Source organism: Parasteatoda tepidariorum, chromosome 5 (genome assembly GCF_982258835.1).
Source record: "Parasteatoda tepidariorum strain Cologne lab strain chromosome 5, Ptep-v5.0, whole genome shotgun sequence".
Taxonomy (NCBI): domain Eukaryota; kingdom Metazoa; phylum Arthropoda; class Arachnida; order Araneae; family Theridiidae; genus Parasteatoda; species Parasteatoda tepidariorum.
In genome coordinates, this window is record NC_141759.1 from 77,378,890 (window position 1) to 77,391,113 (window position 12,224).

At 27.6% G+C, this 12,224-nt stretch overlaps 1 protein-coding gene across 1 annotated transcript in view; it reads left to right on the top strand.

The window, feature by feature from the left end:
• Positions 1-10,457: 10,457 nt before the first annotated feature.
• Positions 10,458-12,224, top strand: part of LOC107454530 (uncharacterized) — a 35,937-nt gene continuing 34,170 nt past the window's right edge. Inside the window, exon 1 of the mRNA XM_087162867.1 lies at positions 10,458-10,659. The gene's annotated coding sequence lies outside the window, so the exon portion shown is untranslated. The remainder of the gene's footprint in view (positions 10,660-12,224) is intronic.

Here is a 12,224-nt window from a genome sequence, read left to right on the forward strand (position 1 = left end):
TTCTTGAAGCTATTCGTATCATTCAAAAGGCGTGGTCAGAAGTCACACAGCGACAGTTGATTTTTGCTTGGCGGAAGCTGTATCCATCCTTCGTTCAAGGTGACGGAGGTGATCAGGGAGACACCCCTGAAATTATGGATAAAATTTTGACAACTGCTAGAGATCTTGAATTGGAGGTGAACGAGGATGACATAGAAGAGCTCATAATGGGACATGTAGATAGACTAACGACAGAAGAACTCCAAGAAATTTTAAATGAAGAACACCAAGAAACACAGCGAAATGTGTCTCCTTCTGAGCAAAAGGAAGATGAAAGAGGATACCAATGCCGACATCTGCCGTTAAAGATCTTTTGAAAAAAAGGGAGGATGTCAGAGCAATGGTCTTAGAATGGCACCCAAACTAAGCTGATGTCAGTAAGATTGGGGATTTTTACAACGACAATGCTATTAATTACTTCCGGAAAATCCTGAAAGAGAGAGAAAAGCAATCGCCATTGGACATGTTCTTCAACGCCCCATAAGCAAAAAATGAAAAGGACTGATTAATATGCATGACTATATGTATGTATTCTTTTTTAAAAAAACATAATAAGAAATTATACATTTCTTTAAATTTAATTTTTAGGGTCTCCAGAACGAATTAATCGATTTCACATAGAAGTCTATGGTAAATCGATGATCGGTTAACGAACAATTCGGATAGCGAACATAGTCTTGGAACGAATTATGTTCGTTAACCGATCACCCAGTGTATATATATATATATATATATATATATATATATATATATATATATATATATATATATATATATATATATATATAACGTCGTTGCCGAGTGGAAGGATTAAAACAGGTCATAGGTCGGGAAGGAGGGTACAAATTTTATTTATTAATTATTAGACAAGAGCAGTCATGAGAATGAGTGAAAGTGCACATGAAAAGTTGCGCTCCTTGGTTATATGTTAGGGAAAATCTTGCAAAGTAAAATCCGTAAAATGTCTTAATTTAGGGAAAGAGGGAAATCTTAGTAGTTGCTATTGGTTTATGAGATAGATCGAACGTTTCCCACACAAGAGCAAAGGGGAAAATGTCCTGCTCTTAATTACATGCATACTTGAGCCAAAAATAGATTTAAGAACAGGATGTGGCTTTTAAAAGTGTGAGAAAGTATTTCGTTTAGAATAATTAATTAGTAATAAAGTAAGAGTTGTTTTATAGCAAAGAAACTAACGTAAAAAGATTAATTGAAGATTTTTATGTTACATCCCCCCTCGCCAAAAATGTTTAGTTAGAATCCCAAAATTTTGAAATTATCCATTTGCAAAATCTTCCCTATGGTAGAAGTACAAATAAAATAACCAAATTTGTAATGGTAACAATATATAAAAGTAATATAAATTATATAACATTTACATATGTTCTCACTGTAAAAATTTTAGCACAATCAAAAATCTGTAGTAGCATTATCAGCAATTTCAAGATTTTAATTTTCAAAAAGTTTTTTTTTTGACTTAACAGTTTTTTCAGTTTTATAAGTATTTCGTTTAAATATCACATTACAGTTTTTTCGCTATAAGAAGTATTCTTCATAAAAACACTATTTCAGTTAACTCTTCAATCATGATGACAAAAATTTATAAACATTTGCTAGAAATGTGTAATTTAAAATGTAAAACACAAAAAACATTTTTACAGGAAAAATTTCATTCTGGAATTAGACTTGAGTATTGTTTACCTTGTTTGAAAACAAAAAATAAAAAAATGACACAGTGATTGTTATTGTCAAGTCCAAGATTTCAGTATTGTTTTTATTTCACTTTATTTACCTTTCATTTTTTGACCCTTTAATAGCAAAATATTTGAAATTTTTTTTTTTTTTTTCAAAATCACCTGAAGTTAGGAATTTATTAATTTTCTTGGATTTGCACAATTCTGTCAACATAATTTTGACAATGTTACGCACCATTATCATATTTAGTCTCAAGAATATTAGAAAACACAAGATAATTTTCAATTCTGCTATTTGAATTTTTTGTTTTTTTGTTTTTTTTTTTTTTTTTTTATGTCCAAAATTTACTTTCTGTTAAAAATTTTTCTTTTCCTTTTCTCTTTTATTTTTCTTTCTACTTTCTTTCTTTTTTTTCTCTACATTTATTTATACTTTTTCTTTATTGGTATTTTTATTGCAATTATTAACCCGGATTTCAGGAAATATGTAAAGACAAATTGCTTTTATAATCAGAAAAGGTAATCAGTCTTCTCAGATTTTGCATTACAACCTGTTTAACACAATCACTAATTGAAATCCAAAACAAAGCTTTCAAATTTAATATGGTATTAAGGTAAATCAGTTTTTAATTTTTGACTGATCTAGCTATTTTCCTTATTTTTAATCTGTAGTGCAAGTTTGGTTAATTTGCAAATTACCTTTTTTTTTTTTTTTTATTTCTTTTTTTTTTTTTTTCATTTATACCTTTCTTTTTGGACATAATTTTTTTTTTTCTTCAAAAATTTTAGTTCGGATATTTTTTAAAGTAATTTTTGTGCAGAGATCTTAATTAGTAATTTAATTTGTCACAATTGTGTGTTAGAAAATTCAAATATTTTTATTTCTATTTCTTACGTGTTTTTGAAGTGAATTTGGTTACTAATACTTTTCAATTTTTGTTTGATCATTTTCCTATCTTTATGTTGTTTGTCTATGGAAATGTCTGAGCTAGAACTGAGCTATGAACTATTTACCAACGTTGAACTAAAGCATTAATGTCTAGTTGTACTTCAATTTAAATTCTAACAACAAGTATTTTATTCATTTTTCCAAACTATTTGCATTAGTTTTAACATTTCTTGATTTAATTTTTGCCACACCGTAATAGCATTCATATATCTAAATTAAATTTCAATAATTATTGCAGTTGCATTACGAAGAGAAAAAAAAATTTAAATGGCATTTTCATTTAAACCCTAATCACTGTAAAACAAAAATATAATTTCTACTGTTCAAAAAATCATAGAAGCTGTAACACATAAAACAATATGAAAATAATTTCTCGAAACACTTTTCAATCAAATAAATCAATTAACTGAAAATAAAAATTTAAAGAAATAAAAATTTCAACAGTAAATTCTATCAATATATAAAAAGTAGTTTCACTTTGAAACATCAAATATGGGAAAAATTTTAAATCATAATCATTTAAGAAATTGATTTATGAGAAATGTAAAAAACTTTAACTCAAAGGATACCTGAAAAAGTTCGAATTAGTCCGAGATATTTTGAAAACCACAACAGAGATGGGAATGCTTTGAAATTCCGTAAACACAATTCCAAAACCAAAGACGTGAGCTGCTAGGGAAAAAATTTGTTTCTTCGTTAAGATGAATCGTAAATTAACACCAATAGTGACGGAGAAATTGAAGCTTATTTTTCTTTTGAATGTCGAATATTTAAGTAGACCATCGTGGGTGTGAGAACAATTATTCATCGACGATAAGATCCAGCTCAGCACTTAAGAGTGGCAAAATCAACGCTTTCTCAAAGGGATAGTTTCAATAAAACATTTTAATTAACAGGAATTCGATGCAGTTTTTCTTTTTAGTTCAAGGAAGGAATTGAAGCTCAGCTTTCTAGTATTCTCAGGAACGTAGACAAAATATGCAGCATAGACATGGAAAACGGATGATCGTTTAGTTCCACTGTGCGTAGGTATCATTTATAATAAACAAAAAGTTTTGAAGAGTTTATTTTTTTGATGAAGATACTGGGTGAATTAATTATTGTCATAAGTTGAAAAAGAATTAGACTGCTTATTTACCAAATGTCCATTTGAATAAATGATTTGAAGTTATTCCATATTTTTTAAGTACCCTCTTCCGAAGTTGATTTATTTAATTTTAAATGAGATATTAAATATCTTTAATGTACCGTACGAACTGTACCCCTTCCCGACCGTTCAATCCTGGCGACTTATAACGTCGTTGCCGAGTGGAAGGATTAAAACAGGTCATAGGTCGGGAAGGAGGGTACAAATTTTATTTATTAATTATTAGACAAGAGCAGTCATGAGAATGAGTGAAAGTGCACATGAAAAGTTGCGCTCCTTGGTTATATGTTAGGGAAAATCTTGCAAAGTAAAATCCGTAAAATGTCTTAATTTAGGGAAAGAGGGAAATCTTAGTAGTTGCTATTGGTTTATGAGATAGATCGAACGTTTCCCACACAAGAGCAAAGGGGAAAATGTCCTGCTCTTAATTACATGCATACTTGAGCCAAAAATAGATTTAAGAACAGGATGTGGCTTTTAAAAGTGTGAGAAAGTATTTCGTTTAGAATAATTAATTAGTAATAAAGTAAGAGTTGTTTTATAGCAAAGAAACTAACGTAAAAAGATTAATTGAAGATTTTTATGTTACATATATATATATATATATATATATATATATATATATATATATATATATATATATATATATATATATATATATATATATATATAGAGAGAGAGAGAGAGAGAGAGAGAGACGTATGTGTGTGTGTCAGACCGGCCTGTGTAAGGATCAGAGTACTGGCCTTGCATCAGAAAGGTTCCGGGTTCGAATCCAGGGCAAGGCATGTGTGTTCTTTCATTCTCTGTCTCCTTACTGTGGGAGCAACGATAGCCCACCTAATATGGTGCCCCTGAAAGAGTGGCCAACAAATCTGCCCTGAAGATGCCTGTATGACGAAAAATCAATCTCCAGGTTTGCATTGAAAAAAAATATTGAAATAACTTATTGATATATGAGTCATTCTCACAAAAACAGTCATTTTCATGTCCCCAGTATATTTTATGTTTGTTTTACAGCTTACGAAAAAAAAAATTTCAGGGAAAGTGTCCTTCAGAATGCAAGCTAACAAAAGAATAAAAATAAAATTATCAATTTTTATTTTTTATTTATTTTAGGTAATTAAAATATACCAATATGTCACTCCCTCACTTGTCCCCACTGCTGATCTAAAAAAAGAAAAAAATTGTTTCCGAAAAAAATTTTTTTTTTTTACAAATTCGTGTTTTTTATTTCAGAATACTGAAATATAGAATTCAGAAAATCAATTTTAAATTTAATTTCTGATAAAAATATTAACACAGCACTATTTTAAATTTTGTCCCCAGTGTTTCGCGTCATTCCCTCACAACAATGTTCTTATCACCTGCAATTTTCTTAGAATAAAAATATTTTAATAAAAACTTCAGAAGTTAACAACTGGCATCATAGAATAAAATTGCAGTATGTTTCCATCTTCAATTTAAAGAAGCTTTGCTGTGGAATAAATTTGAATGTATCAAAACAGGTAAAATTTTTTACATTTGTCATTCCCTCATGTCATTTTTTAGAGTAAAATAAATTACAACTTCATCGAGAAAGTGGATAATTATATGTTGCTTTCTTGTATGAATATAATTGTATGTGATTGACTTCAGAAATTAATTAGGCCTAACTGTTATTTTTAAATTTTATTGAATTCGTCATTCCCTCACTAGTGTATAAAGTGAGGGAATGACGCTGAAGTGAGGGAATGATTCAAGATGAGTATATTATTAAAATTTTTTGTTCAATCTTGCCAGCCATTTTTTTTTCCCAAACCTGTAAAAACTATTAAATATATAAGACTAAATTATAATAAATATTAGATATACTTAGTATGTTATCATTTTCAAACTTTAGGTAGATGTAACTTAGATAAAAACATGTATTAAAATAAAATATCATTCTCTCACTATTAGTGTCATTCCCTCACTTTTTAAATAGTGAAAATAATTAATTTACTTATTAATTAATTTGAAAAATGAATTAAAAAATTAATAAATTATATTATTAAATTAATTAATTTATTTATAAATTAATTAATTAATTTTTAATTATTATAAATTAATTATTTAAAAAATTAATTAATTTAAATATTAAGTGTAATTTATAGGATATATACTTTCTTTATAATGCCATTACATATTTCTATTAATATAAAAAGTTTAAGAGCTTTTTATTCACTTTACTTTTTTGGGATTTTATGAACTGAAAAATCACAGTTTTCGTGAGAATGACCCATATATAAAAGACATCTTAAGTATGTTTAAAAATAATAGTCTATTTAATAATTATTTTATAATCACTTTAAACATTGTGTAGATCTTGAATTTCCGGACTGATTATTCAACAACTGTGTTATGGTTATATTATAAACTTGTTTTTGAACTGAAATGGTAACATTGACATAATAGTTATTTGTCTTAACTGTTCATTAAATATTTATAACATCCGCAATTGTTAATGTCTATTAAGGCTTAACCTTGAACTTACCAAGGAATAAAATATCTGTGGTTTCTAGTGACAAGTAACTAAAGTATAGAAAGAGATAATAAAATGTTTCTTATGGGAAAACGTGCTAAGTAAGGATCACGTGGTATGTTTTTTTTTTTAATCTGTCTTTAGAAGACTGATATTTAACAGCAGCAACTTGTCTACTGTACTCTCTTTGTTTTCTGTTCATCTAATAAATGTAATAACTAATATTTCAGATTAAATAATAATTACATATGAATTTTTGTATTTTTTTAAAAATTGATCTTTATAAGTTTCATTCGTTTTTACTACTCTGGTAAGTGATATTATTTTATATATAAATATAGCATTTTCATTTTTAAGTGCTTTCTCTTTTATTATTACCACGCTTATATCAACTTGCCTTCGTGTATGTCTGTTCGGGTGGAATTTTGTAATCGATTTTAAACTAACTTCCCGAGTAGCTACAAATTTGGCACATAGTTCAGAATTGGATGACAATGCATGAAAATGAAGAGAAAAAAGACTTACAAAGTAAAATAAAATTAGAATTAAAGAAAAATTAATATTTTCGTGATTGTCTTTTGTTGTCGATTCAATTATTTCAAATTAGTGTCACTTGTCAGTTGAAAAGTTTTGTGTTCAGTGAGTGAAAAAATTGAGATTTTGGAAGTGAGTACAAAAAATGAAATAAGAATAATATTTTTAAAAACCACGTTTTTGTAGTGGAGAATAATAATTAAAAAACAAAAATTTGAAAAACGAAAAAACGTGGGGAGCATGAAATACATAACAGTAACAATAAGTGCGCTCATGAGAATATGTGTATGTATATCTGTAATTGTATTTGAATGTGAATGTGTATGTGGTTGTGCATGTGTATGAGTAAGAAAATGTGTATATATATATATATATATATATATATATATGTACTGTTATGTATTTCATGCACCCCACGTTTTTCGTTTTTCAAATTTTTGTCTTTTAATTATTATTCTCCACTACAAAAGCGTGGCTTTTAAAAATATTTTTATTTTGATTTTTTTTAATATCACCCTGAGAAATATCAGATTTGTTAAAATAATCATAATTAAAAAACGATAAATTGTAAGCTTAATTAATAAATTTTAATAGTGGTAAATTCAGATGAATTAATATAATTTTATTCGTATAGTTGAAAAATATCATAAAGAAAGGATTAAGAAGTACAGTGCAGTAGTTTATTTAGGGCAAAAATTTCAAGTAGTCAGTACTTGAAGTAGTAAAGCAACACATTTGCACCCAAATTCATAATCTATCTATATACAGTCGAACCTCGCTAACTCGAACCTCGATTTCACGAATTATACGATATCTCGAAGAAAAAAAAATTTCCTTCAAATTTCCTATACACTCAATGTTAAAAAAACCTTGATTTCTCGAATTTTTTTTCTAATCCCTCGATAACTTGAATTTTTTTCCCATGAATAGCGTAGATTTTTTTTCCGAAAATAAAAAAATATTCCAAAAAAATAATTTTTAAGAATGGAAAACTAATTCTCATAATCATAACCAATTCTCAAACAAGCACTTTCTGCAGTAGACACTGTAAGGAGATTTATTGAGAGACAGCCGAATATGTCAGAGGAGACATTTAAAGCTAAAGTCTACTTAGAAAGTGTTATAGACAAACTTTCTTACACATCTCTAAAGCAAACAATTGAATCTTTTTAAGTGTAAAAGGTGTTCTTAGAATAAATATGGAATAGTAAATAAGGTATGTAAAGAGCAGTTTTCTTTATTCTAACATCGATAACATGCGATTTTCGACAATTCGAATTTTCGATATCTCGAATTTTTTCTCCTCTCCCTTCAAGTTCGAGATATCGAGATTTGACTGTATTTATCTCATGGGGAAACATACACTCGGCTCTATGTATTGGAAACACTATAGTTATTATTCATTTTGTTAATAATTTAAGCAGTCTTAATTAATGATTTAATTAGTATTGTTTTTAATTAATAATTTAAACAGTGCCATCAGACATGAAAGTCTTGAAAATGGGCACCTATTTTTATTGCTAGTCTTGAGGTAGGCATTCACGTCTGACAAGCCTTGAAAATGGATATAAGTCGGATATATTGGATATAAGTCGACTCTTATATCCAATATATATATTTCTGAAGCAAGTTTTTTTTTAATCAATGTTTTACCGCCACAGTTTCTTGGGATTATTCATTTAATAGCTTTATAATCTTAAAATACTGTTCAAATATAATAAATATAACCTACAGGAATAGGTCATACATATTATATTTGAACAGTATTATATTAGAATAGTCGCTCCTGAAAATTGTTTTCAAAAGTTCGAATAAAACCAAGTTCTGATAATTTAAGAAGGGCTGAATGATTTTTTCCGGTCTTCTTTTATAAAATAAAAAGAAAATTAAAACAAAAATTTATTTTTATTTCAATAGGTTTATCCTCAAAATATTTTTCAATGAAGCGAGAATGTAAATGATCATAAAAATGAAACTTTGAAAAAATCGTTTAAGGGCCACCCACACTTTTGAGTAAAAAATATGCCATCAGTAAGTGGCGGATCCAGCGGGGAGGGGGGGGGGTCATAGGGGTCATGACCCCCCCCCCCAAAAAAAAAATTTAATAATATATAAATAATATTTTTTTTAATAGTTCACAAAAGAAATAACATATTTTAAAATTTATTTAAGGGGGCATAAGGGAAATCTGAGTCTATGACCCTCCCCCAGAAAAAATTTCTGGATCCTTCCCTGCCATCAATCCAAAATACTGATCTTACGGGTTCGCGATTATACACTGAAATATTTTTCAGGGCATTCGTTAAAATGGGTTTCGTAGACGATTAAATAAGTTTAAAGAAAAATCTGAAGTGCGACAAAAATTTAATAAATTAAGGAAACATTTAATGATGATTTATAATTATTTTCATCAAGTTAGATGGGATTAAATATTATTCAAATTCAAATAAAAATTACCGCTCTTAAGAGACATTCGTTCGTCATTCCGTTGATTTTTTAATTTTCTTTTCTTACACAATATTGACCTATTAATTTCATTAACTTCATTTTTAATCTAAAATGTCAAAGAGTAAGTTAATAATAGCAAATTAAAATATTCCTATTATATAAAATTTCTTAAAGTAAAAAGGGGGATCTCCCTTTAAACTTAATATATTTATTCGGTAGTTTGCTTTATTCCGTATGCTTTTGATCACCTGCTTCCAAGTCAACAACGTAAATATTATGCCTCGTTTATCTTTCAGTATAAAAAGCAATAAATCGAGTGAATTTTTATTCCATTTCTCGGTATTCATTTCTAAGTTAAGATTTCTAAAAAGACAAAATTAAAAAACGGGTGAGTATTAAATTATTATTTATTTTATTATTAGATAATTAATTCTATTTTAAAAATATATGAAACTAATCTGAAAAATAAATAGTATTTATTAGTGATTATCTCACGAGCGTTTTCTTCAGCTGTAACAGGCCTATTTTATCTATATGTCTACTACTTATATTCAACATGTTGTGAACCTAGATTTTTTTTACTTAAAACTGTTACATTGCAACAGTAAACTAAGTAAACCGAGTAAAAACGTCTGGGTTATAACTCATATTTCGGTATAACTCATATTGACATTTTCACGTTTATTGGTTAAATATAACAAAATCTAGGTTCATTGCATTATTAAGAAAATAAAATGTAATTTACTAAATTTTGTATTCTCCACTTGACTCGTAATGTAATTGGCGATACAAAAATTTTAATTTCAAAGGGGCAGCAAAAAAAAAAAAAAAAAAAGAAATTCGTAACTTCTACATTAGATTATTAGCAACCATTTTTAAATTTTCTAAAGACCATTCAAACCCTGTACAATAGAGTGAAATTTGATAATTTGAAAGTGATTATACAATAAAGTGTTCATTTTTAATAATTTAAGAGCATATCAATGCTTTGAAAAAGTTATGCTAATAAATACATGTGTTTGAATTTTGTTACTTTTACATAAATCGCGTTTCGTTTATTTTTTTTTTGCATGATCCTCAAATATATTAATAATATAAAAATTAATTATTAAATTAATACTATTACCTTTTTTTGCATCACCGTCATCATTTCATCATCTACTTCCTCATTGGAAGGCGCCAGCCCCGCCTGCCAGGCCAGAAGGGAAACCCCCGATACTAACGGTGCCATCGAGTCCAGACGGGACAAGTCCCGAATTTATAGTTAACTCTAACTCTTTTCCATAGAGCATTCCAATTTCACAATCATACTTGATCCGGCACTGCAAGTAGACAACTCTCACTGGTAATGAAACTGTTGTTAAACTTATTTCCTTATTTCTATTAAATGTTAAGTTTGATTATTAAACTATTGTCTTTATGTCCTCTTATGCTCCACAAACCTCCTATATATATATATATATATATATATATATATATATATATATATATATATACCATCATGCTTGAAACTTTGAGAAAAAGTTGGTTCTTTTAACCCAAGTGAAATTTCCGAAGTTATAAGCTTTTTTTTTCCTTTTTCAATGCCACTATGACTAAAAAGGCATTATAATAAAGTATTGTAATCCTACGGAATAATTATAAAATAACTGATAATAAAACTAGAAAGATGGTATTATTTTTCTCATTTTGGATGATCCAAATATTGCATAGGTAAAAATGACAAATTTTTTAAAATGGTTCAAAGCATGAACTTTCAAGTTGTACCAATAGTTTTAACATGTAAAACTTTCCAAAATGTAAGTTACATGAAAGATTGTTCACAAAGAGTTAGTATTTTTTTTATTCCCCTGTTTGACTCAATACTTTCTAAACAGAATCCGTAATAAATGTGGATAAATTTGTGGGGATGATGCACGTTGAGACATTTATCAAGTTGCATAATGAATTAAATATAACTATTCAGAAGTAAGAAAATTTATTTTAGTTCTAGAGCTTAATCCTATAAGAGCTTATTTTTTAGAAATGTTTGATTATAATATTTTTCAACGATGAATCATCAGAGTAAAAAGGAAAGAAATGAAAAATAAAAATATTTTTGATAAGTGATCTGTGTTATATCTTGATATATTCATCTCATTCAAACGATATTTATTGCCAGTTAAAAACATAATTTATTCACTAAGAAAGAATCAAAAACTTATGATGATGAAAACATAAATCAAATAATCGTCCATTTAAGTACACTTAAATAAACTTTTAAATATCGTTTTATTGACTTAATGTTGTGCAGGTGGTTTCTTAGAAATTATCCAGAATTAGTGTCGAATGTGAAAAAGAAAACTATTTTCCTGGTGTCTCTGAAACTGGCACATGATTTAAAGGTTTTATTTTCATTAAATATCTCAACGGAATCGGAGCTGTCGCCAAAAGGATTAAATTTTTATCACAGTCCAAGAACATTTTGGTAAAGTTGAAAAACCGTTATTTTAATAAAAATAGGTAAGTAATTAAGGCAGAGATGTAATTTAAAAATTTAATGATGTAATTAATTAATTGAAGTATTAATATTGTTATTCAAATTTATAATTCTACTGCTATTTGCATTATAAAATGAACACGTTTTACGGTAAATACATTTTATCAATTTCATTTAATGTTATCCCATGTTTTTGAAATGATAAAAAAAAAAACTAAATTTCTTGTTTCGTTTTTACTCTCTTCTAAGAATTTGGGGGAAAAACTATTTTATTTGTCGGTCTAATGACACTAATTGTAATATCTATGTTCATACACATATTGTATTTAATGAAATTGTATTTGCATAATTATATATTTAGAAGTTCTTTCAAACTAATTAATTCTTTCAAACTTTTCAAACTAATTAATAAATATTGTTAAATGACAAAA